At 40.2% G+C, this 27,384-nt stretch overlaps 1 protein-coding gene across 7 annotated transcripts in view; it reads right to left on the bottom strand.

The window, feature by feature from the left end:
• The window catches only part of ANKS1B (ankyrin repeat and sterile alpha motif domain containing 1B), a 444,690-nt gene that overhangs the window by 72,528 nt on the left and 344,778 nt on the right, over nt 1–27,384 (bottom strand). Inside the window, exon 1 of one of the 7 annotated variants that reach the window (XM_086750824.1) lies at nt 18,515–18,571. The exons of the other annotated variants lie outside the window; for them this stretch is intronic. The gene's annotated coding sequence lies outside the window, so the exon portion shown is untranslated. Of the gene's footprint in view, nt 1–18,514; nt 18,572–27,384 lie in introns of those variants that run through there. 7 annotated transcript variants of the gene reach the window in all.

A 27,384-nucleotide genomic window follows, 5' to 3' on the forward strand; every position in this document is an offset into this window, starting at 1 on the left:
GTTTTGACATCTCTCTCCTTCCTCTTGATCCTGCAAGAACCTCTCCCAGGCTGTTGGTGTCAGTTGTAAGCAAGAGTCACAGATCAGCTCATCCCAGTCACAATGTTAGTGATATACTAGCATAAGATGTAGATGATAGCAACATTTACTAATAGCGCTCTTGATCCTCTACTGTCATCTCTCAACCTTTCCAGTCTGCTTTGCTGATACTAGTGTTTTAGCCTACAAGGAGCTAAAGCAGCCCAGGTCTCGAGAAGAAAGATGCCCATGGTGGAATGATGGGAATTGGATGCATCCAATTTGGTAAGATTTGTTCTTGCATCTCAGGCATCCAGAACTTGTATCGCTCTACAGCAAAATAGGAGAGAAGACACTAGCCAGCAAGATGAAATGAAAAAGAGCTGTAAACTGAACATCAAATGAGTTTGGAACTGGAGAGAGCAGGGAGCAAAGTACATGCACTCAGACATGGTCTCCTGCTTCACTAGATAAATAAGAACAGGGGTGAGCAATGTGATTTAAGAGGAAAGTTATATGACACAGTTCGTTTTATTTCACAGCATGCTAAAAAAATGATTAAAGAAATGTGAAGAAGAGTACAAGACTTGCTCTTTTAGCTTTACTTTCAAATACAGCAATATAACACAGAACCATTCTGATACGCTGCTGTATGCATCACTTCTATGCCTATTACCCAGCTTCTTAGAAAAATGAAATCCAAACCTACACATTTTATCTTAGAAGAGCAGCACAGGTTTTGTACAGTGAGAGCTTATGAATGGTAAAACAGGAATTTAGTGCAGTAAAAACACAGTCCAAGCTCAGAGGTCTATTCTCTTCTCATTGCTTTTATGCACTTCCAGTATTCAGGAATATTACATAGAAGCATTAAGAGCAGAACAGACTCCTGTGAAATAAGCTCACAAATGAAATTAAGAAGGAGAGAGCAGTGAATAACTGAATCCCCTGAGCCAGAAGAATGCCACGTTGGAGTGTCACGGGAGGATATACATGATGTGCAACTGTGCACCCACTTTTCAGTGGACCTGTGCAATTTATGGACCTGACAGCAATGCCACACGTACCCACGGGCTCTTCCTAACCTCCCTCAGCATGCTTCCACAGAGAACTGCCAAGGAGACTGACACAATGAAAATACAGTGGTTTGGCTGCCTTTCAACCTTCTATATACCCTGGAGACAGAAGGATTACTTATTATTAGCAATTATGAAATTTAATCCACTATACTACATTGCATATGATCAAGCTTTATTGTACTCTAGTGAGCCTTACTATAGTATAAACATCAGATTATAAACCTATTTTTAATGCATTGACTTTAATTTTATATAGAGTCAACTTTCCCTGTTGCAATGTGGTCACTTCATTCTATGCTGTTGATAGAATGTGGTTCTTGAGTCACCAAACAATATAAGTGTATGCTTCTACTGGTGCAGAGGAGAAAAAAAAATATTACCTTGATTTTTCTTTCCTATTTTCTTTTAGCAAATTAAAACCTGAAGCACATGTGGATTAACTGATAAACTTAATGCTGCAGATAAAACTTGGCATACTAATCGGAATGAAAACTACCTCTCCTAAATCCTAATGCCATACTTTATTCACAGAATCATCCTGGCCTTACTTGCTGTAACCACAAAATCAGAATGGGTGAAATAAAAGCCATAAAAAATATCTGCCCTGTGTGCAGTCTGGCCAGGCACTATAAGAAGTAGTTCAGAGTCTTCACTCTCTGCAAGCCTAAAATCAGATGTTCCACATTGTTTTCTTATACTGCTCTTTGTTCTCATAAACTAATGACGATAATTGTGAAAATCACAACACTCTTTCTCATGGACTGCTAGTTTAAGTGAAAAATGATTATGATTACATAAGTGACACTGCACTTACTGATCACAAATACAAAGGAAAAAAAGTTGTAAAAATATATGCTCTTTGCCCAGTCAAGGTTTAGCAAACATTAATTCTCCTAAAACAGTAAAATAGCTGATTAAAAGGAGACGAGAAAGCAAAAGTGAATTTTTAACATAGCCATCTATCATGCCACTCTGCCACCTTTCATTCCAGGTGGAAGGTGTATTTATCTGTCTTTGCTTTCCCCACCCACTACATAGCAACACATACACTAAGGAACCCTTTTCCACAAACTAATGTTCTGGTAAATCCAGCTCTTCTATGGCACATAGTTTTGCCCTGGGCAGACAATGAGAGTGCCAGGTGCTCGTGGCCCTTGTTAATCACGTCGCGCTACCAGAGGGCACTCAGCACTGTGAGGAGAGCGGTATGAGAAGCTACACACAACTGAGTGAGTGCTTATACTTAAGCCAATATAGCACTCATCATACAGTGATTTATTTTAAAGAGGCACCTGGTGATTGGCATGTGCCACCAGGAGCATAAGTAACAGTGCAGTTTGCTATGGATTTGCACTTATGTCTCCATAACCCTTCCCTTGCCCCAGAGCACAACCCCTTTCTCCGTATCTCTTCCTCCTCCATATGATCTCCAGCTTCCCCAATCTTCACAGTAGTTTCAGCTTCCCACCATGGCTCTACTACTATTCCTTACCTGCAGTTTTTCCCACCACCAGCCACAGCATCTCCACCACAATGAGAATATTAAAAGGGTTCCCTCTACTAACTTTCATGACAGTTGTGGGAACTTAATACCTTTGAAATAAACCACTCTTTCAGCTCAAATGTCCAATTAGTTTGAAAGTTCAAAAGACTGACAGCATAATTGCAAAACCATTCTTCTTTAGGTTAAAAAGTATTCCCCAAAAGGAAACTTTAACGGAGTAAATCAGTGACCAAAAATTCTAAAATACATGTCTTTTAATAATAATTATAGCTCAGAGCAAGAATATCAAATCTTGTTCCTTACATAACTTCAACATAACTGCAGTTATTTAACCATCATTCACCTCATAAAATAAAAGGAGCATGATACTCTTAGTAGTCTTTCGCTACAAACAAAAAAAGTTAAAGCCCCCTAAATTTTGACTCAATTTTGTCCTTCAGCAGTGATGAACACAACTCAGTGAAACAAACCCAGGCTGTGCATTTGCGTCTACATAAATGACATGACGTTAGTGTTGACTGAGTATCATTCCACACTCATAGCAGAACAGTGATTTCTTAAGCAACTGCCTTCAGGTATTTCTCTCACCTGGCCATGCACATCCAGAATTTCTCCACAGGATTCTTTCAGCTGAGATCAGAGATTTGCTGCTTAGGACAAGGAGGCATCAGATTGATTTCTAAGCTCATACCACACTAATATAATCATATTAAAGTATTTTGAAATTAGAAACAATCCAGTTCTTCGATGATTTATCCACTAAGGAAAGCATTTTTATCAAATCAGCTATACAGATAATTTTCTGTTCAGGGAAGAATCAAGTCATGAACCTGGCTGTTCAAATAACGAAAACATCAAGCAGGAAAATGTTGTTCTCTGTCAGAGCCCGATTATTACGACTGGGGAATTTTAAACAGCAGTGAAATGAATTACACAAAGCTCACTAAATCTGGGGAGCTAAGGGAGTCGCGTAGCCCAGGTTAGTATGCCTCTGTGTGATGATAATGATCCAAGGCCTATCTAGACACTCTAGCTGCCAAGATCAAGCACCCAGGGCAAGTGCACACTGAGCACTAACGAGCCGCAGTTTGGCGTTCTTCTGAGAGGTGAAACTTCTGAAAGTGAAGGTGAGGATGAGGATGAGCAGACAGGTGGTGATCAACCTTAAATGCACAAGCTTCCTTAATGCACAGCTTTCACTTGATAGTACATGGAAATGTAAAAAAATTATTTCCTCTAACTTCAAGACAATAGAATTGTATGTCTGAAGGCCTTATCCTGCAATGGTTTCAAATACCTTCCTTTTGATGATTCATATGAGAGTACAATCCTCTTGACTCATGCTGAGCATAATTGCTGCTCTTTTTTTTTTTATTGCTGCACCCATTTTCTCTCATCTGTCCTTTCTGTTTTCCTTTTAATCTTCTAAATTTATAGATATAGAAATAGCTTTCAACTTGTATTCTTTTTAAGTCTCTTGTGCTTTGGCTCTTCTTTCCTTTCTGCAACTTTTCAGGAAGCCAGATATTATGAGAGTGCCATTTTGCCTCTTTTTATTTAACCTACTCATTTATTTTGCTGAAACAAATGCCAAAGGATCAGGAATACTTTAGTTGTTAAGATACTGTCCAAGCCTGCAGCTATTTACTTATGAACTGATTACGTGAATCACTGTGTTAGAAGTCATTAGAGGTCTAAGGGATAATGCCATGCACAACAGAATATAAAAGCTACAAATAAGTTTTCAAGCAGCAACATAATGTTACCTACAACTGCAAATGCTTGTTAGCACAGGTGGGGCACACTGGGATCAACTTTGACATCTGTACTCTCCTGGTTTTGCTTGCCCATCATCTGTCACTTGTAGACTTATCATGCCCTCCATCACAGACTAATAATTCTATTTAAATAAAGCAGGATCTTGCTTTGTATAAAAAAAAACAAAACAAAACAAAACAAATTGTCAGGACTACAGATAATAGCCTTTTGAAAGATAAATTCACCAGGATAAGAAAACTCCTTAGTGAAGGTCAGCTGTAGCTTTCTGGAGCAATGTGTGAATGTCTATGAACCAAGTCCAGAGTCCAATAAGTGAGCTTGTGGGTTAAAAGATTTGCAGCTGCTAAAATCTGATTGATGTGGAGAAAAGGTCAACGTTTCCTCTAAAAATAGCAGAATTATACATGGGATGTATTATTAAACTTCAGTCCGTGCAAAGAGGAAAGGTATCAAAAATTTAGGCAAGAGTGACTTGAATCATACAAAAAAAATGCTTTAGCTATACCATACTCATTAATTTGGCTAATGCCGAAGACTTTAGAACTTTCTTCTAAGTCAATACGGCTGCCATTGTGCTGAAAGAACAACCGTTCCTCTTCAGTTTTGGTGGTCTTCTTCATTTTTCTGTGGTCAGATTTCTGACCACAGAAATCCTACTCCATGCACACAAATGTAGTCTTCCTGGATTCAAGAACAGCAGTGAGATCTGATTAATGCATCTCATGTAACAGACAGTTACCTGGCTAAGAGTAACCTGACCTGAGAGGTGCATCAAGACCATGGGGAATCCACTAGGACCATATATGCTTCCCTCTCTCAAGTAACAGCAAAACAAGATGAATGGCAGTGACTATTTGGTCATGGATATAACATCCAGCATCACCTAGCCAGTCACTCTGTCAGGAGTGGAAGCAGGTGGCATTAGCACTTGCCCTGAAGGCAACTCTTGACCATTCCGTATTTCCAGATTTGTATGAAAAAGGAGGTGGTGGAGTGGCCTGCAGACCACCCGCTGGTCTTCTTGGAGGCAGAATTGAGATGGCAGCCTGCCACTGGGAATGAGCCAACTTCTGCCCTGGTGACTGACAGGTTTGGTCTTGATCCCTGGAGGAAAACGTATTGCTGCTGGAAAAGCAAGCCTGTCCATGAAAGGCCAAAAAAAAATATTATGAATGGACAATTTAGGGAAATAACTACTGCTTACAAACACCCCTTTTGTGTTACCATTTCTTGTTTTGTTTTTGAAATAACTCATTTTAAGACACTAAATAAATGATACAGATTCTGCTGCTTCACTAAATAACTGGATGTTCTTCGTAATTAAGCAGTTTTTCTACACACAGCAGAAGGAAATATTCTAATGAATTGATTGTATTTTTTTTTCCATGGCACGGAACACATAAAGATAAGCAATTTCAATAATCATTATTACTGCTACAGTTTATATTAATACATTTCATATAAATCATTGCCTCTACTATGAACTCAGCTACTGCTCCTGCAAATAAAGCAATACCTTGTTACCTAGCAACTGAGCAAGTCCCTGCTACACTGCAAAAAAAAAAAAAAAAAAAAAAAAAAAGAAGCAAGGAAATATATATATTTATATATCCCCTTGGTTTCATGTTGAGAGAACATCCATAAAGAACAAAGAATATTCCACTCAAATGCCCTGAAATTCAATATTTAAATAAAATGTTTGACCCTCCACATTTCACAAGTATTTTCAGAAGCCGGGTCTAGATTGAACATGCATTAGCTCTTACTGACAATATAATGTTCTTGCTATGCATTTATTGGAATATTTTATTAATGCATACATAAGTACACAGACATTATACATATAAGTCATGACAGGCTCTTAGTGCTACACTTGATCTGCATCAGAATAGGAATAGCTATCACAGGGCTTTTTTAAAGTCCGTTTGCTTATGCTAAATCAGTTCCTTTCCCGTTTAACACAGCAGTGCACAGCATCACCTCTTACTACTACAATGTCTCTTTTTAGGATTCTGTCATTTGTACAAATTATTCCTTGGTTGCACTAAAAAAAAAAAAAAAAAAAAGTATGTACTACAAAACCCACAACTTCGTCGCTTTATATTTCATGCCTGTTTCTGACAGATGGCCAACACTGTGCGGGTCAAAAATGAACAAGGATAGCTTAGGAGTTCTACTTGCACAGACAAGCTACTGTCCAGCCTCTGAACCCTCTGGTTACCAGCATGCGTCTCATCCACACTCTGCCCCAAGTTGAAAAAGGCAGCAGAAGGATTCATGGCCCCATGACTGCACAGTACAAAGATGCACCCTTCACTGCAACAAGGGCTGCCAACAAACTTGTGCAACAGAGAGCATAGGAAATCATGAAAATCACTGTCCTGAAGGCCCACAGTTTCATCAGTACTCACATTCAGTACTTTCTAGGTCATTACACTGCCCTCAGATCCAGCGTGAAATACATCTGAAGACAACGCAAATTTCACTTCAAATTTAGGGGCTAATCACAAACCACTACTGCTAATTGTAAATTAGATGAGCACTAAACACTACACAAAAATTTTGAATGCTGCTCCACATAGCAACATCTGCAGTGAAAGTATTCCTGAAACATGCTGTTAATGTTCTCTTGAAACTTTTAGAAGTCACCTATCTCTTAGAATACAGGGATATTGGTTCAGTTAATCATAACACAAAAGTATACACAATCTATATCACGCTGCCTCGAACATCTGCTGCTGCTGCTACCCTCGATAATTCATAGCAAAAATATTCAGAAAATGATATGCATGCACCCAAGGGCACCTCATTTTGCGTGGCTCTTACCATTATCTCCAAGCATTATGTACTAGTTTGAAATCTTTTGCAGCTTGGTTTTGCTTATTTTTTAACATTCTTGCAGCCTTTAACAACTAGGTACCATAGTTCACCTCTCAGAGGAATGTGTGGAGTTCAGTAAAATGCATAATGCATACAGCTGGGCGAGGATGAAGTATCAGCTACTGTGGCATCCACAAGCCTCTTTCAATAAAAATTTTAGAAGTTAGTGAAACGCTACAACCTATACATCTTACAAGGATAAAACAAACATCAGAGACCATACCCTACAGGCTTTGCATGATGAAGCCTGTGCATATTGTCTCTCCCTCTGGAATGCAGTCTTCAGTGACAGATGGCACAACCACTACCTACAGATGGCTCAAATGGGGGCTCCATAGCTTTGATAAATACTGCAATCAACTCCTAGGATAGGTATGGTTCAGGCAGCAGAGCAAACACTGGGAATAAATCCCTCAAAAACTTCTTAATTGTAGAATAATCACACCCATAGTATTATCCTAAACAGACAGATGAAAATTCTGGGTTCTTATTCAGCTGACAGAAATTCAGGACTACTTAAGATGAGGTCAGTAGTTTAGGATAAGTGTTTGAAACGAGCATCACTCCGTTTCTTATCTACTTCATCCACAAAACCATTTCCACTTTCATCATGGACTAAGCACTCCAGGTGAAAGTACTCTTGCTTTCCAATGGGATTTGTTATACTTCGGAGGAGCAATCAACCCTATCACTGACAGAGCCTGGGTTTGGTTGGTGGAAAACATCCTTCCCTCAGATGGATGATTCACTATAGCAAGCAGAAGTATTTGAATCACTGCTATAAGAAAATAAAAACTTGTGGACCGATACCGGTGCTATTTGTAGCAGACTAGCATAATCTTTCCTAATCTTCTATAGTAAGCTGGGAATAAGAGCAACTGGAGTGATTTCATAAAGGAGCATTTGCTTTAGTTGAGCACACGTCTTGGAGACTCTGCTCTCTCACTCCCGACTGCTGAAATAAACAGATACTATTTTGCAATGTCTTCTGTGGCAACACAGGGCTAGTGATGGGCCATGTTGCCATGTTTGTTACCCACCTTCAGCCTCTCAAACTTTGCGCCATTTGGGCAAGAGCTATCTACCAACTGGCATCTACCAGAATGTTCTCATTGACCAAGCACGGCAATGCTATGGGCGTGTATGTAATACAGAATACAACAGCTCCAGAAATTTGTGGACATTCAGCTGAATAATAGGAACATTCAATTTTAAAGCTGATGTCAGGACACAGCAGGGATGCTCTCTGAAAAAAAACCCTAACATGCCCTTTGCTGTAATATGCACACTCCCTGTTATGTAGAAGTATCTTACACACCCAAGATAAACATACATAGGTATAAAAATATCTCCCAGATACATTAAGGAGGGTGGGCTACAGCTCCATTCAAAGTCCTTGGATTACACGACAAATTCCCCAGCCCACACCTGTAGTATAATAGAAAATGGTATCTTTGCAAAAAATGTAGCTTAGCAAATCTTGTATCCCCAAAAGTAAAACAATCCCATTCCACCATTAACAGGCAAAATGTCTGTCCCTGCTCCTTGCAGGGGGCTTGGATTAGATGACCTTTAAAGGTTCCTTTCAACTCTAACTATTCTAATACATTTCAAAGCAGCCCTACCAAAATGTAAATTAGAATATGCCTACTGGATTATTGTCTGTGGAAGAAGATATCAGAACACAAATCATTTAAACCTTGATTACAGTCCAGTTACTACATTATCTACAATCTCTTCTGTAGTCCTGAAGTTTCTATTCCCTTCTGCCATCACTATCTTTTCCACAATACAAACAGACAACATTAAAATTGCCTGTTTTAAACTACTCCTGTCCACAATTTAACAAGTTTACTGTCCCTAACTTCCAAGTTCCACAGCTTGAAAATGTACTGTGAAGTCAGGAGGGAGTCCACTCTGCCAGAGCTTCAAGCGGTACAAAAAACTATACCTTTTTTTTTTAATTTATGATATACTACCTCAACTTTTATCCCTTTTCAGATTATAGAAAACCATGACTGACATTCTTCTTTTTGAGGAACTGCCATGTAGAAAAGGGAGACAGAGACTGCTATAGTGTCAATGTAATTTCTGAATGCATCACACAATCTTTTGTAATATGTCAAAAGTATAAACAAAAACACTCCACGTGTCATAGTCTACAAAAGGTATCAGGTTTTACAGCATAATAACGCATGACAGCTCTCTTAATACTTCCGATAACTCAGTAATTATGTAAATACCTTCAAATTTGATTACACAGACTCACACACACCACTCAAGTTTGAGCCAAACTCAGACTGCTTTACGTATGAACATTGTTTTCTTGCTATTACCACCTCTTTAGGTGCATCTAATTCATAAGGATTTCCTATATTCCTCATAAATTAAAGTAATACTAGCACTCCCCCCGCCTTAGTTATGTCATCTCTGTATTAGGATAAACATAACAGGGTTTTAACGAGAACAGGTTGTGGTGGCTGAAATAAGATAGTCTAAAAATAAGATTTATAAAAATGTGACACATCAGCCCCTAGCAATAGCAACAATACCAGATATAGCTTCTGTATAATGCATGAACGCAGGATTACCTCCCCGAATCAACAGTGTTGCATTAAAGCATAAAATCATCATCACATACAGATAACTAAAAGTGAAGATTGCTTAGAAAAGAAGAAATTTTATTTTACACGAGTATTTGTACCTCCAGTGGTATAATGAGATTATGAAGGTCAAATAACAATCTATTACTTAAGTTACATAACTCAAAATAGGGTGTGTGTCAATGTAAAAACAACATGGGAAGACAACTGTTGTTTTGTATTTATTCACTGCTTCTAATTTAGACTCTTTCTTTTACAGTACTCCTAAACTGTTTTTGCAAAAGATATTTTCTTACAGAAAGTCTAAGTTCTTATACCATAAGGTAAGAAAGAATTTTTTTTACAACAAATTCTATACTATGCTATGCAGATAAAAAGAGATTCTTCTCTTGCAGAAGTCCCAAAACAGATTACCAACCTCAGACACCAAAAAGCAGCAACTGGGGAATCACTTCCCAGTCTGACCACGCCACTGTCCTCAGCTGGAGTGGTCCCGTTACTACAGGGCATTACCGAGTCCACAGGTACCACACATGTACAATGCTGGCTCACACCAAGAGCCAGCAGAAGTAAATGATAGCTTTTCTTTACTTGTGAAAATAATTAGGAAACTGTTTGTTGAAAAATAAAGAAGCTTCCCAACTCTCTGTTGACTGGAGTGGTCTTGGGTATACACAATAACAAAGAAAATATAACCTCAATGTAGTCAACTATGTAAACAAGAAACGTTGCTATTTTGGGGGACTATGACTTGCTCTTTAGCTTACATTTTAAATTGCATTTATTTTTTTAATGGACATTACCAATACTTCTATTACAGAAGTATAGTCCTGCAGTACTGTCCTTAAATATTAAGACCAAAGGATTTCAAGAAATTTTTCGACTTTGGAAGGTCACTTGCTTGTATATGTAGCAGAACATGGCATGTTTAATGAAATACAGCTCAAAAGGAAACTTCACACTCTAAGGCCAAGCTTTCCAAATTAGGATTGCCTAACATTAGTTTCCTATTTCCACAACTGGGCATTTACAGAGAATATCAACTATAGTAATGCGTCCTCTAAAGGCACATTTCCCTTTGAAAACCACATACTGATTTATAAGGTTTAGAGGCCACAAAGATGGGAAATATTGGTCTTGAGCCTTCCAGTTCAACACTTCATTTTCTCTGAAGTTTTAGCCAATTAATTTGCCAATGTAAATGAATCAAGATGTAAATAAAAATCACATTAAAAGATGGCATCTCTAAAAAAAGTCCACAGGGCTTCTATCAACGCTGAGGCTGAGACAGCAACAACAGTGATAGCAATAGGGGGATGCTTACTACCTTCAGAAGGGTGTGTGAGGAGCTGACCAAATACCGCTTCACAGCAATTATAGCTGAACCTACTCTATTGCTTGTCCTTCTTCCTAGTATCCAGGAGGATTACTCCTGACAAACATGAGACATGATCTTCAGTCTGTGCAGTCAATGAAGTCAACGGTGCTATGACAATTTACACCAGCTGAGAACCAAGTTCAAAATCTGAGTGCAACCCCTTGAGGTACATGATACTTTCTTCTCCTGTCCTACGCTTCCTTGTGCGTATCATCATTGCAGAGCTACCACTTAGTCCCAGACAGCTTGGTAAAGAACAAAAATGGTAACAGTGAGCTTTAGAGAGGGAGCAGGAATGGGCACAGTCAAGCGCTAGAGATGGAAAGTGCATATTTCGTCCAGGTCAGCCCCAAAGATTATCCTGCACTGGCTGGTGGATGCTTATTAAACGAACGTGATGCAGACAGCACTAAATAAATACTTGTTATTACTGTGCTGTGATTGTGACTAACACATACACAAACTATTTAAAGGATGAGTATGGAGCTGTTTGGCAGTGAGCAGAGACAGTTGGGTGCAGACAGTGGTTTGGAAGTGCTCAAGTCATGGCACCACATGATGACCCCAAAATCAGTACCTTGTGCTAAGGCAAAGGGCCTGTTAATCTCTCACACAGTTTGCAAAGATACTCTTTCCAACAACAAAAATGAGAATCAATAGTATCCAAGCAGAAAATGATAGTCATAATATTACATGCTTAAAGAAGTGCAACCTTGCAGGATTCAGATAATATTATTGCCATTTTTGCACAAGTATGTAAAAATCACATGGACAGTCAATTAATTCAATTAATAAGTAGTGGGGAAACCTCTAGGAAAAGGTTAGTGCAACAGATTTTTAAACCTGTGAGCACTTGTTAAACTTAATACTTCAGCTGTGAGTTTTTAAGCGAAGATGAGGTTTGGAAGTCTTTTTGTAATGTGCCTCTCGTAGTGCCAATCTTTGCTTCTGAGATACTGAGTTGGGCATAACATGGATTATGACTGAGAAGTACTCACAAAGGTCTATGAAAATCCCTGAATTCTTGTTTCTTGCTAGTGCTAGGAGCACATTCACATTTTAAAGAAAAATAATAACTTGCATTCAGTTTTGTAATGGCTTCAGTAAAAATACAAATGAGTCATACAATACTCCCCTTAGGTTTTGCTAAAGTATTTTTCTGTGTGACAATTCACTCCAATACCCACTTACCTCTGTGGTGATTTATAAATATTAGTACAGAATGTAGAAGTTCTATGTATTTTTATCATATAATATTAACACAGGTGTTTCACAAACCAATTGGGTACTCATTAATAATGAGCTTTCCAGGTGACTGCACCATTAACAAAGTAACACTTTATCTAGATTGTAGAATTACCTCTGAAAACACACCTGGAAAATAAAAGCATTAACAAAGCATGAGAATGGTATAACAGCTCTTTGATTATGGGATCCTGAAGGAGATAATTAGGCAGTTTTCAGTTATCTTAAATTTTAAGTGTTTTAACTATTTGCAAACTGACATTTACTGAGCATATTTGTTTACGTAATAAGTGACATTCTCCAAGACTTTATAAAACAGTAAGAAGTTGCTAGATTATTTCCACAAGCACTCTGAATGAATCTATTTGAAATGATGAGATCCTTAATGTGAATTTCAACGGGGTAAGATGAAGCCTAAAAACAGTCAGATGATCACGCATTACAGCAGTAAAACATTAATTGTAAAAGTTATTCCTATTATACATGTATACACACATACATATGCACACATATATTCATATTATACAATAAATCTTGATGAGCACTGGAACCGACTTTGCATTTTCCTGTATTAGGAATAATTACATCCAACCATTTTTGTAGCTTAACAATTCACTGGTGGCTTTTACCGTCATTCACAATAAGAAATAAGAAGATATTATGTGTAATAGTGTTCTTCACTGAACAGATACACGAAGAAGAAAGAAATTACCTTCAGCATACCCTGGGTAAAAGAGACATATATTCTCACTGACATTCTTGCAAAAGCTTTACTTCAAAGTATACAGGACCGGCTGAGGCAGCACACAGGCAAATACCCAGAAGCGTTAAAGGTCTGACTGCACTCTGTAGTCTGGAGGACCAGTCAACTAAATGAAGAGTTTAGATGATCATTCTCAGTTGGACAAGCAAAACAAGTGTTTATCACCTTCATGCTTCACCATGTTTAAATGTACTGAAAAAATAAAATGTTTATTCTCCACTGTAGAGAAGCACTTTCTGGAAAAAAGTACTTCAGAAATTAAACAATGGGCTAAAATCTGCTGTCAAACAGGCAAAACTCCCTGCTGACTTCATCTGCTATTACTGCAGCTACTATTAAATTTACCCTTTTTACAGCATCAGAACTTAAAATATTCTAAACAACATAAAACCTCTTTGGATATTTGCTGACAGCAGGAACCAGGGATAGAATGAAGAACAAACCAATTACATGTAACAAACCTCATACAAATCATCTTCCTGCATCAAAAAGCTGGAAAAACTTAAGCAAAAATATGTATCTTTCCTTAACACATCCTAGTTTTGTGTTTCTAGAAAGAGCAAACTCCAAAGGCAAAGGCCTGGGAGAAAGAACTTCCATCTCAAGCTTCCTAAGGCCTTTTTTCCCCACCAGACACTTATTTTGGGCACCACTGATAAGGATATAGCATGTGTGGTACATTTAGAAAAAATAGGATGGTTACAATTACTCTGTTCTGGATCGGCTGGAATTTCCAATTGGTTTTCCCAAAGGAAAACTGCCCTTCTTTTTGGTTGTTCAGCGAGGGATCACGCAAGTCTTGGAAACAAGTCAAGATACAAATATCTACAAGGGGAAAAAAACCTACAAATCTTAACCATCCACAGAGTGAATATGTCCCAGTGTTGAAGACAACTTTATATGTTAAGCAATTGCCTTCATGTGACAAAACAACCAGAGACTTTAGAAGATCCTCAGATACACTGTCCCTCCTCATCACCTCTTCTCTTGATCAAGCTGCATTTCAGCCATTTGACTTTAACCCAATCTCAGTTCTCAGTGCACAGCTATACTGGGACTTGAGTCCTACCAAAACAGAAGCAAATGCTGGGTATCATCATTACACTGAGAACACAGCAGCCTGTACTTTCTTGGGATTTCTCTAGAGATATCACAAATATACTATCCAATCCCACAGGAACAGGGCAAGCAAGGACTACGCAAATATCATGTCTTTTAAGAAAGGCATTGCAAAACTCTCCAAGATGTTCCTCAATCAAGTGAGTTAGAAATATCCCACTAGCAGGAGGCTGAAGGCAGTAAGCAAGGAATGGAGGAAGACCAGAAATGATCCTGGATTTTCTCCTTTGTGCTTGAACTTTTCCGTGACAGGAAGAACCTGTTCCACTCTGTGATCCAAGGACCGAGATAGTCTCCAGGAGGTCTGCCAGCACTTCTCAACCTAGAATCACTATTCTTTTACCAAGGAAGAAAGACTATCTCTCTGATGATTTTCCTTTGGTTAGGGTTTGTTCAACACTGGTATCACCACTCTCTTATGCCAGACATAATGATGGATATCTTCCGCTAACATGAAGGTGGGCACAAATGCCATTTGCAATGTTGCAAGATACTTCACTTCAGAGAAATTCATTGGATGGTGACAATGTCAACAAGATCCTTTCCTTTCTTTAACATTACGCTCAAGCTTGCGAGAGTGAACCCCATCCAAATCTGAGAGTTTTTTAAATGAAGGATCTTTGACGAGAGGAAGAAACGTTTGCTAGTTGACTGAAGGATCTTTAGAAAAATTCTATTGCCCCAGAGTACATAAACAGAAAAGCAGAAAAAAATAACCCAAACATCGGGTGTCTCCTTTTCTTCTCCCAGACTACTGAGCAGTATATAACTTCATGTCAAAAGCGATTCGACCACTGAAACTCTCCGCAAAACGCCCCATTGTCTTTAGATGTAACCTGCAAACCAAGACGATCTCTGAGATCAATTCAAAGAAGGGAACAGACTGTTAACGTACAGAGATAAACAGCTGAGAATAAGATATGTGAAGACCTTTGAATCTCAGTGGTCAAAATACTCAATTTAACATGTTCAAACACTACTGAAATTATCACATTTCGAAGCTTTTCTCCTCATGGCAAAAAATACAGAAATACTATGGGATAGAGACAGCGATCAAACAATGATGATTAAATGCTTTTCCTAGCTTGATTAAACCTGTCAAAGCCAGGTTTATGCAAAGCATAACCCCTTGACACTTGGAACCAAGACTACTGTCTTGCGGACAAGCTGGCATAGTTGGCACATGGACTAAAAGATCAAGAACAAGCAGCTCTCTCTTATTGCCTACACAAAGGGAAAAATTGCATTGGATTGTGAAGACTGCCAGGCTGGTACAATTTTCTGAAGGTGTTATTCTCCAGAATTTGACTGTGATTTCTTAAAAATAAGCTTGTAGCTCATATAACTGTGAAGACAACATTGAAATGTGAACTAGTATAAACCAACATGTTCCCAAATGTGAAAACAATCTTCTCTCTCAGAATAAAAACTGGCCAGTTCATCACAACGATTGTTGATTTGGAAGACTAACATAAATTTTCAAAATTTAGGAAGCAAAGCACTGTGATAACAGGATCATCAGGAAAAAAAGTCCAGCCATACATATGTAAAATAGTCATGCTTGGTATTTGGCAAATGAGTAAGACTGGTCCCAGAATGATACTGTTTGCTCTCATCTCTGCTTTAACTTCCAGTCTGCAAGCAGGACCAAAAGCCAAGACAGCTTAAGTCCAACGCTTGGCAGTTTCTCAGTCTACTCAAAGCAAGGTGGAAGCTTACTATCTGTGAAGAATATTATTCATTATGCCTGTCACTAACATTTAGCAAACAAATACAAAGATCCTTGCCAAAATGCCAGTTATTCAATGTTAAAACAAAGCAAAATCTGCATCCTCCTGATTGATGGAAATAAATTAAAACGAGCATTTCCAACATGGAATTCTGACTCCTCCAACATTAAAACATCTTGCTCTTGGTACATAAGTCAAATCACAACTGACCTGGGTCACAGCTCCCTCCTCAAGTCCCTCAGTAGCAAAACTCTTACCCAGTGCTGATCTGCTTTAGTTTCTTAGTTCAATGCAGCCTTCTTTGACAGCAGCTTCACTGACAGCTCGGTTCCTAATTTTCACATCCTCTACCCTCCCTTTTTAATTCCATGTGCCCACTTCCAGTTAGAGGTGTCATTCCCCCCTCCCCAAAGAAAAATGCTAAGAGAAAAACCATCAGGCCCTCAGCTTTCTGAATTAATCTTGGGGTACTGCATTTAAATGCCTTCTAAGCAGAATGAATATGTATAGTATATTTTAATTTGCCTTCTTACTGGATAAATTTATCTCTTCCTGACTATTACATCTCCTTTCTCTAGAAAGAAAATAAAAAGGAGCTCACCAATATCACAGAAAGCAGAGCTTACTTTGAATACATCAGCAAATTCTTCCAATTCTCATCTGTCAACCATTTGCACAAATTCTTGAAGTGGGACTTCTCAGGTGCATAAGGGACTGCGAGTGACCGCACGACCACAGCTTGTACGAGTTATATACACATGTCGAAAAGAACATCTCTTACTGTACAAGCGTCACCAGACCAAAACTAATCAGCCAAAAATCACTTAATCTGAAAAGAATGAAGAATATGACTGAAATTTTTAGGATGCCATCACAGTGGAGTTTTAACTCATTATCGTAATTACACACTGTAGGATCAAGGTTTTGTACTTGGCAAAGAAGTATCAACTTTACACAAATGCTAACAATTTGTATTCATATTTATTCAGCGAAAAATGTCCCTATTGTCACATGATGTCCTTTTACTGAAGCTTTTATTTAGCTGATTATTGTATTTTATATTTTGGCATAAACAGAAGATGACACAAATTATTCTTAATGTGCATTCAAATGAGAAGTTACTATCCATCATGTCAGGGTCTACTTTAACACTCGTTAATGGAATAAGCTAAGATGTTCTTTAAGGAACCATTATGATACGCAGTATCAGTAATCCTGCCACAGACGGATGCTGTCCTTTTCCTCATTAACGCCGTTGCTGTTGAGGACGGTCTGGAGCACACCTTGATCTCCTGCATGCGGGCATACATCGCCACTGCTCACAGAGCAGAAGGAATTTTGCAAGGCACATGGCAACATGCATCAGTCCACATGCTAAAAATCCTCAGGAAAACCATTACTGCATGTGTGCAGCAAATTTCAGTTCCAAACGAAATGTTCAAGTATCGTTTTTTCCTCTTCCAATACCAACACTGCTTTCTCGCCATAAGGTAAAATTGTTTTTTGTTAAGATATATTTTTCAAACAGAAGCCTTTTCTGAGATACCGAAGCACGAACCATCATTCTGATCTCTACACAGTTCTGCTTTTTATCCCTCTTTTTTTTTTTTTTTTTTTTTTTTAAACAACCCTAGCACTTCTCTCAACTAGCGTTGCTTAAATAGCCCAAAGGACAAACAGCGGTGCCTTGAAGCCGAGACCTCGCTCGACAAGTTTTACACCGGGGCACATCGTGGCCAAGTTCCGAGACCCGAGAAGCAGCGGTTTGCCACGCGAATACCGACACAGCCCCCGCTCCCCCCCCACCCCGAAACCGGCAGCCGCAGGCTCTGCGCGCCGTGCGGCGGCTCCCCCCGGGCGCAGCACGCGAGGGGGGTCCCCACTTTCTCCCCCAACCCCCAGACCAGTCCCCCCTCGGAATCGCGGGGCGGGAGCCCACCGGGGCAGGTAGAGCTGCCCGGGGCGCTCTCCTATCCGCTACCACCCCGGCCGGGTGAAAACTCACCGGCCGAGAGAGCACCTGCTCCGTCAGGCGGCCGAAACTCCGGCTGCCCCCCAGCCCCCTCCGCCACCGCCCCCTGCCCGCCCCGGGAGCGCGGCGCTCCGCAGCGCCGCCGGGCGGGAGGAATCGCCGCCGCCGCCCGCCCCAGCGCCGGCGGAGGGAGCACCGGCGAGGCACGGGCTGACATAATCCTGCGAAACCGGCAACCGCAGGCGCCACCGGCTCCCTCCCGCCCACCCCCCGGGGTCCGCTGCCGGCGCTTCCCCACCCCCGGAACGGGGGGGGGGGTGGAGGGGGGTCCGCGCCGTGTCCCCGTCCCCCGCTTCGGGCTGCACGGCGGAGCGGGGGCGGCGCCCGGTGGCCCCGTGCCCGGCCCCCTGTGCTCGCCCAGCCCTCCCCTACCCCCGGTCTCACCTAGGAGCGGCGGTGGCGGCGGGCTGAGCTGCCAAGCCCGGCGGGGGCGGGGAGGCAGGGGAGGGGGCGGGGGGGGGCCGACGTCTGCTCGGCAGCCACTACCCCTCTGCGCTGAGCATCTTCCCCGCGCCCCGCGGTGAGTCAGGCAGGGAGAGCGCCGCGGCGCCGCGCACACCGGAGCCCCCGCCAGCCCTCCCCGTCCAGCCGCCGCGCGCGCCCCCGCTCCCCCTACCTCCCCCCCCCGCCCCGCGCCGCCTCCCGCTTTCCGCGGGGGCGCGCACGCTCCAGGGCGCGCTCCCCGCGGGGGGTGGGGGAGGAGGGGCGGGGCGGGGGCGCGCGCGCGCTCACCGCGGCTCGGTGCGGTCCAGGCGCCGGGCGGGCTGCGGCGGGCGGGGAGCTGCCGCGGCGCCTCCCCTCTGCCCCCGCCGTTACTATGGATATGGGCCCTGCCGCTCCTCCGCGCCCGCCCGCGCAGCCCGGCCGGCAGCGCGGCGGGGCTCTTCCGCAGGGCGCCGCTGTCCCGGGCCTGACGGGGGCCGCGGTGTCGCGGGGGCCGCCAGCGGAATTCGGTCCTCGCCGCCGGCTGGGCAGCGCCTTCCCGCGCTCCCTCGGCAAAACCACTTCTTTTATTTATTTATTTATTTATATTTTTAACACTAGTGTCTAAATAAATCTTAGCTGAGCTCGAATTCCTGCGTTAATACGAACAAATAAGCATCCCACAGGATTGTTTGCTTCACTAACTGCATCCCATTAAGCAGCACCCGCGCTGTCTAATAAGGGAAATAAAACACAGAAGATAACGCCCCTGTAATTTAACTTTACAAAATGTCAGAGGACAGAGTTGCACTTTCAGTCCCCCACGGCGGCTCTTATCTCCTACTCTGCTTCCCTGAGGAAGTTACACACTTGATGGCTGCGCACATTATCTGACAAGCTCAGCCAGCGGAGGCTGGAAGAAGCATTTTACCAAGTCAAAAAATTTTACTCCCTTACGGCAGGTAAAGAGATCGGGAGTGCGCGGTTTCTGGCGCAGGCTGTGTTTCTCTGGCCCGCTCCCAGCAGACCTCTGCAAGACGCCAGCTGGTGAGGTGCCTCAGGCCCCCATCCTGCCTTCGGAGCTATGGAGCCTCAAGGAGAACTGGCTTTTCCATCTTCTGGGGAATAAAAGGCTTAATAAAAAAGTGAAGGAAGAATTAAGAGTGTCACGCCCTGGGCACGGTTTTGCACAGCCAATTCACCATGATGAAATTCACAGTGATTTTCAGCCTCTGCAAGAAGAGGAACACAGACCAATGATGCAGAAGCTGCAGACCCAGTACACCGGCAAGGCAAACTTTCCAAGCACGCATACAAGTCCATAGTCTAAATTTCTCAGAGACCTCACGTTGACTAAAATGTAGAAACCTAATTCACTATCCTTGTTGTCTGGCATGTCCAACCACATGTGCTTTTACAGAACTTGAAGCATAGACAGCTTTGCACACCAAAATAAATCCTATTTGGTGCCCTTTCGAGTGTATGTCTCTCAGAGCTTGAATTAGGTCTTAAACTAGCGCTAAGCTGCATTTTTTCAAAAACAGATGTTTCGAGAGGTAACCAATCATATTTATAAATGCTCCTCCGCTTGGTTACAACCAGTGTTGGTAACACCCTTTCTCTACAAATAGCACTGCCGGGGCACACACGTAGCTACCGAGCTCAATATCGTGTAAGAGGTCAGCTGGATTGACTCAACTCCACCCCAGTATAGTGCTGACTCTGAACACGCTGGTACGTGTGTGACTAAAGGCAGCAGAGTAAGTTTTTTTCTATGAATCAGTAAGAGCAGCTTGATTTATTTAAGAGTTGAATGCTTAAAGTAGTGATGCAAGCTCCTAGATATACGGTTTTCTATATCATAACTGATTTTATTTAATGAGTCCTGTCAAATTAATGTCAGGGAACCCTAAGCATTAACGCAAAAGCACATCTTCGGATGATGTTTGGAGGGTTCTTTTGATTTGAACTGAATACTATCTGCTTCTTCCCACAGCCCCAGTTTTTCTAGAAAATCTTAGAGATGCAGCCTGATGTTAATATAGATCTGATGTAGCCCATACAGAGAAAGACTGAACAGAATGCAAAAGTTTAGTTTCATCCTTAATCTGGAGAAAACATAAACATTTTGCTATGTTTCCTGAATAGAATTCCAAAGATTTAGATTGTAAATACGAAAATGACCATTTCCAAACATTTGTTTTGTGTCTTTTCAAAACACGTTAATGCAGTATAAAATATTACATCTCAATTATCAGTGCCATTTTTGTTCTGACATAGTCAGGGATGTCCCTGCTCCTTGCAGGGGGGTTGGACTAGATGACCTTTGAAGGTCCCTTCCAACCCTAACCATTCTATGATTCTATGATTCTATAAACAGGTCTTTTCAAAGCAGACATTTTGGCAGTATTGCCTTAAAATGTCTAATGATGGTTATGGATTTGTCTAAACTCTTCCAATAACTTGGATCTCCACATCTCTATCCCTTCAGCTAACAAGACTTTCTGCACAGTTCTAACTCACTTTTTCCTGAATTTTGTGATCTGCATTTGTAAATTGAAATCAGATCTTTAGTACAGGTGGGATGTGATCCATTAACAGCTTTCTGAGTTAGGAGCAATACTTTAATGGAATTGCTAAGCCGAAGGAGGAACAAGTTAAGGATGTCAGCGTGAGCCCGATGCGATGATGGCAGAGCGTGGTAGAAGTGCCAGCCAGTTTCTCTACCTGCCATAAACTTCATTACTTCCATTGATTGTAACATATTGCAGACTACAGCAGCTCTGCATGAAGGAAGTGAACGCGTAACAACTAGCAAGTCCTAGGAAAGGATGAAAGTTTCGTGCAAGATGGTGAAAGAAAGGGCATTTTTAGAAATTTAGAAGCTCAGTGAACAGGCAAATGTGAACCCAGATTGTTGTATCATTTTGACAGGTAAGATCTGCATGATTTCAGCACAAGGTACATCTCCCATTCAGTCACTCTCACCTTCACCTTGCCTGGATGCCTTTCCATCCAGCAGCTTTTTCTCTAAGGTCTGACCGCCTGTAGCTAAGTAGGTGTCCTGGCTGTGTCAGTGATGAGCGAGATATATCTGCACCTGCATGCTGTCATCAGCCAAGACATCAGCCGATGCTCTCACCCTGCTTTTGTGTTGGAATTGAAGAAAAGGTTGGCTACCCTGCATCCTGACAGGACCAGATAAATAAAGACAAAAATAAATGAAGTGCTGGACCATTCACCTCTGTCATAGCAGGAATGTACGTTAGGATACTTCATGGTCTGTTCTGTCAGAGAGATCTGTTACTATAAAGAAAAAAGTTTTGCCTCTCTCATGGCCGTGAACAGGCCATTTCTTCAGCTAATGTTCTGGTGGATGTTACAGGTTGGGCAGAAATGGGGTGTGAGAACTGGGAACTGCTGACAGGCTGCAGTCCTGGTTTGGGAGCTGTGTGGGTCACTGTGTGTTTCAGCAAGTGTGGTGAATACCTTTTCCTGAAGGCAGATTAACAACTGACTTCAGTAATGTGGATCTAGTTAGAAGGGACAGGGATCCATTCAATGAGTTTTAGCAAATATTTTTCAAAGCTCAAAAATCTTAGATGTGCCAAACTTCTTCAGTGATGGTATGGGTGGATCTGATCAGATCAGAAATAGAATTTTCTTTTCTTAAAAATTCTCTGTGTTTTTCATTGAGCTGATCAGCAAAGTATGCTGATGTGCTGATCACAGTGATCAAAGCTTGCATATTTCTGTACATCACTATGAGGAGCTGCTCTGGTGGCCATGATTCTTCTCATAAAGAACTAGGCAGCTTGCTTTCTCTTTTACAGCAATGAGAAAATCCTGCCAAATTTGGGTGCCATTATACTTTCCTGGAAGCTTCATCTATTGCAGTTGATTTGTGGGCCTGATTCTCTTAGCTGATGTGGTGCTAAAGGGAAACTCGCAGGTCCTAAATGTTGGAGAATGGTGGATTCTCCTAACCTGGCAGTGGCTTAGGCTGAGCAGCAGTGATTCAGCTAGGGTGTAATCAGTAATTTCAGACGAGCAGGCCTCGTTGTTAACTAGCCTCACAGGAAAAGACTACCATTATCGTATTTGTCTGAATCAAAAAAATATCTACCAGTAGGGTAGTAAGATGAGGAAGTCTCCACTCCTAGCTAGAACTAGATCTGGTTTCCTATACTTGTTTTTTTTTGTATGTATATATACCTTAAAATCAGGTACTTTGGGGCATTTCTCATTGTTGTGGAAACCACATGTAGGTAGAAACATTCATGACCACAGGCTCTAGACCTGAGTCACCTCTATGTGAAAGTAATGGAAATGTCTTATACAAATGAGATTTCAGAAACTGGAGGGTTAGATTATTTCTGAAAAAGCAACATCTTAATCTATATCAAAAAAGACCATTTTAAATAAAGAAACCAGTTACCACATCCATACATCCCAGATTTCCCAGGCTCAAACCAAGGCTAAGTATCACCACACTGCTCTTTGATGAACAAGTCAAAATAGACTTAGGTTTTTAACAAAATGGCCCCTGACAGGTTTGTTTTTTTTTTTCCTACTGACAAACAATATTACACATATTTTCAGGGAAAATGAAATCTGTTGGAACAAAGGGAGGAAATTTTTTTTTCTACTTAAAATTGATTATTAATAAATGCTTAGTTAGCTTCATACTGTGAATTTTTAGTCACAGAAAATTAGTGCTCTTTAGCAATAAAGTTTATTTCTGAAAATAAGTTGAAGGAGCTTCTTCTTAGTAAAATTTAAAAATATTATATCCTGACTGTTCAAATAACTTCTCCAAAACTTTGTGCTATATTTTTTTCTTTCAACAGAGCTGAAAAGTTTTGTGTTATAATAACTTGACTCTTTGTTAGAGATAAGTATTTGCTGATTTGATCTGCTTTGCTGATATCCATACGCTTACTGTTTGAGACTCTATCAAGGGATCTAGAAAGTCAGAGCAAGATAAAATTAATTATTGTTTGCAAGTAGGGAAGTGATCTTTAATAAAAAACATGATAAAAATGATGTAAAATATTTAACAGGACTGCTTTTACAATCTTTCCCTAGAGCCAAATACATTGATTTTGAATTTCCTGAATAGAGACTGAGCAGACTGACTCCATACCATAGGTTATTATAAGTACACATAAGCATAGTAATATTCAGCTATTGAGGTAAAATAATTGTTTAGGTATATTTACTGAGCAAGCAAAAACATATCATGAATCCAACAGATAAACAAAAAACCTATTAGAAATTTTTATTAGTAAATTATACTTGCTAAAATGAGATGCCAGCAGACCCTGGCAAAGGGTCAGTATACAGGTGAGAAAGGAAGCAGGGGAGAGGGAGAGCTGCAAACAAGAGTCGTCTGTTACTGGAATTACGTGCTACACGTGGTCCTTAAAGAAAGTTAAGCACACAATGAAGACTATGCACTTGGTAAAATATATGTACATAATTCTCATGATATACAACTTGACAGAGACTGTAACACTTCCAACTGTGCTGCAACAAGTGAGGACAAAGGGGATACACTAACTGAAGAGAGATGAAGAAGCTATGTTGGCTTGGGTAAGAAGCAGGGAATTAAATTTCAAGTGGGAAGAGAAAGGAAGCTGTCATCTTTTGAACACAGAAAACTAACAGAATGCTGTTTTAAGCAGGGAAGTCTCATGGGGAATTCACTGCCAGTCCTGCAAGCTGGCTTTATTTTCAGCTCTGGGTCAGCACTCAGAGGATGGGATCTTGCTGTATAGGACAAACACTTCTGATAGCTTCAATATCCTAGAGGATAAAAGTAAAGAATTAGAAAGAAATCTAGCTCCTATACTAAAACCAGAGTAATATATATATATTTATACATTTCTTTTAATACCAATCTCACAATTAGAAGATCGAGTCGTCTTTATACATTTCTTTTAATTCCAATCTCATAATTAGAATATGAAGTGCCTATGTTTCAGAAGTTCTTAAAATTGTTGTTCAGTGTTGGAGAGAAGTCCAAAGAAGCTGATAAATCTGGGCTATACAGTCTCTTTGGAAATAGCAAGTCCAAATAAAGTTGTGTGGATATGCAGTTACTGTGGGACCCATACCCAAAGAGATAACTGAAGTTAACTTCTGAAACCGCTGTGGTCTCTGCAGGGGCTGGTGCTGTGGGGTGCTGGGGTTTAGGAAGGAATTCTCACTGGCAAACACAGATTATGCTCTTTTTTTTTTTTTTTTTCCCCAGGACAATCTCATGAGTCTATAAAAAGAATTAAACTTCAATCAAAGAAGAAATTTAATATCTGAAGATCATGTGAACTGGCAGATAGAGATGTCTGGTTCACACAGGCTCACATAACATCTGGTTCTTGCTTGCTGAGAACTAGCTAGTACCTGAGTGCCAAAGGAACGGAGTAACTACACAGCACCTTAACCTGCCTTTGAATAAGGTCTCAAGAAATTAGCTGGACAATTACAGTTGTTGGTGGTGGTGTTTATAAACATGGAATATTTGTAAAGACAGTTTCCTGAGAGCACAAGACAGCACAAAGGAGTTCCTGAGATAGTACAGGTTTGAGGCTTTTCGTGTTTGTTTATCTCATTAAAAGGACCCTAGAAGTGAGGAGGCATTACAACCCAATTGATGCAAAAAGATACAAAAATAGTTTCTAAAAGACCATATAGAATCTAGTTTGAAGTGTCTTTAATTTTACATGTGGACTATCTGTATGAGTATAAAGTATAATCTGGTTGCAAGCAGGTTAATGATTCTTGAAATTTTTAAAATAAAAAAAAAAAGAAATTTAGGAAAAGTACATAGATACATTTTATCCCTGTGACCAGAATGGTTATTCTACCTTTGGCTAACTAGAAAAGAAAATAAAGAGATGAATGAACAGATATAAACTAATGTGATCAGAAAGAAAAGTGATGAAAAAGACTGAAAATCTGCTGTTAGTCCTGACTAAGAAATAATTAAAGTGGAATATTACCTCAAAATTGCAGAACAAAGTAATTGCCTCCTAGTAATCATATAACTAAACAGGGACCCGTGAAGCAAGTGTATGTGAATGTTAGTGTGCATGTTTCTACTGGGAGAAGGGAAACAATAACTGAGTATTGAACTGAAATAAGGAGACATCTGGCTTGGCCTGTTGGAGATCTTTATGTAGAAAAAGAAAGCATAAAATCTAAAAGTTGTTTTGCTCTATTATTTTTCCTGTAAATGTACTATTTTTAAAACTAGTAAGTCACAGAGGAAGGAATAAATGGTTCACGGAGAGTTAGAGAAAGAAGGCTAGTTGAAAAAATTAATTTTGAGCTGGACAGTATAGTTAGTCCAAAAATACCATGAGATGATCAGCTTTGAAGAGAAAGGAAACTTTCCTTGACTTTAGAAATGCATGTGTATGCATGTAGAATGTATATCAACAGTAAGTATATGGTTTCAAACGTATATTTAATGGCACTGTAAGATACATATGCAGGTTTTGAAAAAATTAATTACTGAATTAAATACTGAATATTAAATACTGATAAATTAAATACTGAATATTGGTATTGGTATTGATTGGTATTGATGTCAAAGGCCATGCTGCAAATAATTAATGTATCGTAATGGTGGCCATAATATTTATATGTTGGATACAAATGGTCTATTTCTGAAACTCTACAGTGTGAAATTTGTCAATATATGATTAACAGATTGATAGATGGATTATCAAGTACAGTGATTGGAAAAAAGTCAGAAGAGAATCAGAGGATACACAGTATCATAACTAGATAGCTTGTTTGGATACCCAAATTTATTGACAGATGTAATTCCTTCATAATTAACATGTGCCATTAAAAATACTGACTTTTTATACGGAAAACTTAGTCAAAGCATTTCTTCCTAGAACGATGTGTTTTGAATAAGTAGAACAAAACAAAATATTCCATTCAAATAACTTTTTTTTTTTTCCAACTCACAAAAACATTGACTATCTTTCCAAATCAGTGACTTTCTCATGAGATCTATAATTAAGATTTCTACATTTTTCCGGAAGAGCAGAATCCCTCAAGGTCTGTCTTTCACTACAATACGAGATTCCTTCTGAACAAGTACCATAGTGAATCAGAGTAGTCACTAGACTATGAACTATTATGAAATATGTCTATGAAGACTGATCCCACATGAAAATGAATGCAGCAGGCTTTTAAACTACAGTGCTACAATTTGAAAGTTATAGGATATTTACTGGTTGAAAAATATTATTATTTTAAGAAAAAAATGTTCAAATTTTAGGAAGTAATCAAAGACAAAACATATATTGTACAAATAAAAACCGACATTAATAATTCAGAAAATTCCTATCTTTTAGGGTCAGAAGGGATTGCTACATAATAAATGCAAAGCAAAGGTACAATGACCTTTAATTCTCTCCCTAGAATCAAACAGAAATTGATCCTCTTTTAGTATTTCATACTGCTGCAAACAAGAGAAACGTGTTATTTTTCTGTATTAAGATACTGGAATGTCATACCAGAAGACAATTTATGGCAAAGTGGATGATCTAAGGAACCTGACTGAAATAATGGGAAGACTTGTGTGCAGGAAAGGTGATAATATGCGCCCTCCTCCTGGGCTCATCAGAACAACATCAGCTCTTGCTGTTCTGTGGTTACACCTGACTCACACGAGTAAACCAGGGGAAAGAATTTCAGGACTCTCTCAGCTGCTGCCCCTCTTAACATCACTTTTAATTTTCCCCTTAAATTGGTCTTTTCCTCCTCCTTGTTTGTAGGGCTCCCTTTAGGCTCAGATGTTATTTTTCGTT

The sequence above is a fragment of the Chlamydotis macqueenii genome, chromosome 1 (assembly GCF_036417535.1).
Source record: "Chlamydotis macqueenii isolate bChlMac1 chromosome 1, bChlMac1.mat, whole genome shotgun sequence".
Classification (NCBI taxonomy): Eukaryota; Metazoa; Chordata; class Aves; order Otidiformes; family Otididae; genus Chlamydotis; species Chlamydotis macqueenii.